Source organism: Harpia harpyja, chromosome Z (assembly GCF_026419915.1).
Source record: "Harpia harpyja isolate bHarHar1 chromosome Z, bHarHar1 primary haplotype, whole genome shotgun sequence".
NCBI classification, from domain to species: domain Eukaryota; kingdom Metazoa; phylum Chordata; class Aves; order Accipitriformes; family Accipitridae; genus Harpia; species Harpia harpyja.
The window spans coordinates 111013453-111019452 of record NC_068969.1 but is presented as its reverse complement, the minus strand read 5'-3'; positions in this window follow the sequence as shown (position 1 = coordinate 111019452).

Sequence of the window (6000 nt, the reverse complement as noted above, 5' to 3'; positions counted from 1 at the left end):
AAATGCCAGGTTTGGTGCTAGTGCCCTAGCTATTTTCAGAAAAATAATGGCTACAAACATACCTGTAACTTTCAGACTATTTGGATTATGTTATCTGTGCTATTACACAAAATATAATTAAGCTTTTTTTTTTTTTTTGAAGGGCTGTGTCACCAAATGAATGATGTGCAAGCAGGCGTAAAAAGTGTAGTTCACTTACAATTCCTTAGTTTATCTTTCAGCAAATCATACTATTTGGTGTATTTCATGTTGAAGATTGTGAGAGGAAAGGATAGGAAATGAGTGATCAAACAATTATTGGAATAGTATATAGAAATACATCCCAAGGGGTATCAAAGTTACTTCAACTTTCACTGATGCTGTATCTACATAGCACATAATGGGGGAAAAAATGAGCAGCTCTTCAGAGGATACTCAGATTAGATATCTGTGCTTAAAGGGGTGGGCATCTGCTCAGGTACATCTAGCAGCTTGCTGTATGAGTTTCTGCTGATACTTGATTTACTTCTTAGGCGCAGGCCACTAATTCACCTTTGCTCTGTCTCAACCTATATGTATGATTCCTAGGAAAAACATGGAGAATGTAAAGAGATATATGAACATAATCTCTTGGCTTTCGTCTCTGCAGGATGGGTTTGTTTTTTGCTTATGACCCTCTGAAGGCATCTTAGTTTTGGTGACATAGAGGGTGGGCACTGGGCACTCTGAAAGCACAAAGTAAGCTTCCCTGTGTTACAGTGTAAAACCCACAAAGTCTGCTTCTGCATTTCATTTTATTTTTTTACACACTCCCATTTTAGTCAGTTAATGTTCCCACCGCTCATATTTCCCTTTTGCTGTGTTTTGAGGCTAGAAGTTCAGTCCTCATAATTCAACCACATATGTAAGCTGTTCAAGAAGGTTTTGACTTCTCTGTATTCAGTTCTCTGTTCATTTGTCTCTGGTTTTGGGTACAGATTTGGGATACTCTTGGGTCCAGGTACATGTCAGTATTTCAGTACAGCACTTACCATTCTTGGTTTCCTGAAGATAGAAAATGTTAGTGGAAATCTTCTGTTAGTGTTTTGGGCAGATAGAATCTCTTCATCTCAGTACTACAATCTTATCAAAGAAGTAGTTCTTGCCTAAGGATGACCAATCTCCACATGCAGAAGCTGTCCTATAGGCACAAAATAATTGCAGATTTGGTAGGGAAAAAAAAGTTATTGATTTAGACTTGCTTGGTTTTGACTTGGAAAAATATTCAACAAATAGAGCAGTAATAACAAAATCAAAGTATCCTGAAATCACCCATAAAATGGGGCACTTTCAGTTTTGTTCTGATTCTTTACAGGAAAGAAAAATGAGGGAAAGAGCATTAATTGTTGGGAAGAAAATCCCTCAGGGCACTGCCATTTCACAAACCCTTAGTGATTTACATAGCACGATTGCTTCTCTAGCTGGAAGATCTTCTAAAAAAATGCAATCCCCCTAACTGAATCACATATTAGAGACAGGTAAAATTCACAAATTTGCAAGTCCTTTGAGAACTCTGCAGTATGAGTTTCACTAGTCTCTGATACTACTCTTTTACAAATTTTAGTAGATCTGTGTTAGAAAAAAAAGAATATATGACATTACATGATTCCCTGTTGTCCTTTGCACCTTAACATATTCTGGCTTCATTTACAAGTAAAAAAAATTATACTTACCTCTCTTTCTACCCTATGCCCAAATTATATTCTGCAAAAACTTTCTTCAGATCTCCAAGGAAAACAGAAATCAGGATAGTTTGATATCTCCTATAATGGAATACAGAATTTAGTTTACTACTATTTTGACAATATTTGATGCAGAATAAGCCTAATTTTGATTTAAAAATCTAGTAAAAAGTAGTACAGTAGAAGATCATATTTTAACCCCCAAAGTCCTAATTCTTCCAGTTGTTTTTGACCACAACCATGCAGTCTGTCATCAAAACCCAGTACCTTTGAATAATTATTCTTATATTCACTAGGAGATTTTTATATTGTTATACAGAGTAACAACTTTGAGACCAGTGACTTACCTGGACTCCCCACTCCCATGAGGCTGGAAGAGCTCTTCCTCCAAGCAGTTTTGAAGACAACAAAGCCTTTTGGAAAGCTTGGTATCAGAATTGGCTTTACGTTATGAGGCAGAATAAGGATTTGAGACTATGTCCCCTGCACCTAACACAAAGATTATCTTTTGCTTTATACACTTTGACTTAGGGAGTGGGATTTAAGCTTAGAATTTTTTCCTCAAGTTTCTCCTCTCTTAGGAAGCTTGCTTCCCAAAGACACCGAGGTACATCTTCTATTTCCCTTCACATTTTTAAGCACAATGGACTTAAGTTTTGATAGCTCATACATACATACAAATGTACACATATATAAAACTGACTCATATACATCTATACACATATATATATGTCTGTGTGTATTTCTCCATATATGTGAATCTTAGGTTTATATGTATGTACATATGTATGTATGAGCCATATATATATGCATACAGCAGTATTTATATTTAGTTATGTGCATGTATAAGCAATCTGGTGACTCTTTCCTGATAATAACCCAAATATACCCACTCCAGAATAAATTCTGAAACAGTAAATATTGGAAGAGGCATTCCTAGACCATTTGTTTTAAGGTTGTCAAAAACACAGTTTATGGCATTACAGTACAAATTAAATTTGATTGTATATTCATAATTTCTCACTGTAATATAGTTTAACATTTATTTTTAATTTTCTGTTATTTCTTTTCGGTCTGAGAAACGTATCCATGTGTCCTCTTTTTGTTTCAGGCAAAATAGAGTTTTAACCATAAACAACTGCAACCAATAGAAAGATCCAGTGCCTTTACCAAGGTTTAGATCAAGACCTACTACACAAAATGAACAGTAGGAAATGAGATAAGTGGCAGGGTTCTGGGGGAAAATTTAAGTTATAAATTTCTTAAATACTCTTTGCATTATAAACTCCAAGTAGAACATTTTCATCCCCTAATTTCCATTATAATCTCACTAACCAACATAACTCATTTTTTCCTTCTTTTCTCCTAATGGAATCAGCAGCTTTTCAATGGTTTCTTCATACAGATTCAAAAGCAAAAATAGACGTTTGGATGTCTTATACAATATTTTCTCTAAAATAGCTCAACTATTAAAATATAATTTTGTAGCCTTTCTATAGAATAAGAGTTTCACCTCTGGAAATTGGACACAGCTAGAAAACGGTTTTACCTTTCATTTTTCCTGTAGAGAATGCATATTTTTGGTGTCTATGAATACACAAGCACTTAGTACCTACACTGAGCTTTTCATCTTTGATGCGCATTGAGAACATTAACTAATTAATCTTCACAACCCCCCTGAGGGGCAAGTAAGCATTATCCCTGTAATGTTTGCTGTGCACACAATAAGGTGAGAAGAATGGAAATTGCTAGTGCTCGTGCTGACAAAAAGAGTTGTAGACAGGAAGAAACATCACTTTTCTAGCGTGCAGAATTAGCCGGTTTCAAGGAACTTTGACTTTGGCTGGCCTTTCATTTGCTTTGGGCTCATAACTGCACTTTATTCCTATGCATGCCTTCAAAAAGAGTCCTGCAGTTTAGGTGTATCCTTTTTTCACTAGATGCAGCAGGGAAACACAATATGCGGCAAACCTTGGCAACGGATTTCAGTTGGGTACCAGATGCTAGAGTCGTGAACAGCTCAGATGCTGCTTTTCTTCTTTTAATATTAATGCTTGTGCTCCATTGGAGGATATCCACATTTTTCAGAACATTGCTGGGTGTTAGACTCTTTCAGTTGTCTACTGTTCCTTCTACTCATTCATATGAAGGTGTCTGGGTTACAACCATGACCCAGCCTTAATGTCCAGGCTTGTTTTCTTTGAGGTCGAGCAAGTGTAGCACTATTTAATGACAGCTCTTGCTTTGCCTAACAAGACTTCAGTCCTTTACTCTTCAGTTAATGATATCTCCTGCTCATTGTATGGTTTTGGCCTGGATTCACTTGCCTAGTTTTAGGAATTTAACTGAGGTTAAGTTAAGGTCACTGTCTTGTCATTTGGGGATTTGGCATTGCTATCACCTTTGAAGGTAGTTACCTCCTTCGGCCAACTATAGAGAGTTTGTTTATGAGAAGATCCCCGGCCTGAGTGACATGGTCTAGCATCAGAGTAGGTGGGAATGAATCAGGGTCTTTAACTAAAATTTCCAGGCCGTATGTTGCATTTGCATACGTCTCACAGCTTCCTACTGAGAAGGGACTTCATCCATGCTGGGGTTACTAGCTGTTGTAAATGTTACATAAGAACATAAATATTACATAAGAAATTAAGAACTATTATATAAGACCTTTTTTGGTAAAGCTTAATTACACAATTGTAACCAAAGGCTATCAGATCAACTCATCTCACAGAATTAGTCCTTGTTTCCTGACAGAAATGGCTGTAGCAAAAAAAGCACTGTATCCCACACTGTGTGCATACCTGGTGAAGAAATCTGGCTGACAGCAATTTTTCACAGCCATGTGTACTTGAAACTGAAATCATACAGAGTATCAAAGGACAGTAATGCAAATGTATTAGATTCCTTTATTATCTAACAGGTAAATCTGAAAACTAGGGGAAAAAATTAAACACTAAATTTAGCAGTTGAACTCCAGACCCCTATAATCAAAAACCTTGGCTTATGGCTTGTGTTATTACTACAGTAAACATCACCAGCATATCAGCTTGTATAACAAACTTTTAGGTCTGTTGTTTAACAGAGGACAATTCTTACAGTACGGATATATAAGTATCCAACCAAGCACTCATATTAAGTGCTAGAGAAATTGTTTTCTCCTGTAGTTAAATATAACAGCACACTCCAGCTCAAGCAAAGAAGCCCAAAGTTGTGCTATTTCAACAGCCTTTGCTTTGTTGCTCTCAGTCATTTTCAGTCATTTCCAATTGCCTATTTAATAACAAGGAGACAGCAGACAGTAGCTTTCCTAAATTATTCATTTCAGCCCTACAAAGTGACTCTTAAGATTTCATTGCTTCTGTTTTGTGGTGTTAATAATTCAGAGCTGCTAGAGAAGCAAAGCTTGCCAGTTTAGTGCTTATCTTTCATTTCCTCAACAATATTACACTTTTCAGTCTTGTCCTGATAGCTCATACGATCTGAACCTCAGCTTTCTCACATACTCACCAATAGAAGTATGCTGGAATAGACTACATTTGACAGAGAGGAATTTAAGTGTTCGTTTATATCCTTTTGGATTCAGCACCCAGAGTTCTCTACTGTTTCCAAATATCTTGGAAAATAAATAAATACTACCCTCTGGTGTTTTCCATTTGTAAATATTGTTATGGTATCCCCCTTTATGAAAAAAAGGGTATTTATTCAACTTCATTTCTAAGTGCTAAAGGATTCACATATTGCTGGGGATCACTGATTTTCATTCAGTCTTGGAATAGTTAAAAGAGCAAAGAAATATAAAAAGGAAACCTGAGCTGCTGTCTACTGAATACAAAGCACCTCAGACTCACACCAAAAAAGGTACTAAATGCAATCATATTTCTAAACCCTGCTTTTAAATGTTCTGTATGAATAATATATTAATAGTGCCATATTCAATATATATTGTGGTACTTCCACTGGTCACATATACTAAAGGAATTTGTTATATGTTCGTATTCTCTGATGTGTCATGTGCCACATATATCGGAGTCTAATGCACTATTAAAAAAAGAAAATCTCAGCTCCCTTAGCACCACCCCATATAAAAGTTGCATGAATTACTGAAAACAGTCATTCAAACAGTGCTTAACCAAGGGCTAGGTAATAAAGCCTGTATGTCAAACCACATCCTCATGTATTCCTGTAAGCAGGAAGAATGCTTTTTACATCTCTACTCATGGACCCACACATGTGTGCATCTAGAGTACATGGTCATGTTTACATGATGACATTTAGTGGAGGCACTGTGCAGATAGTCCTG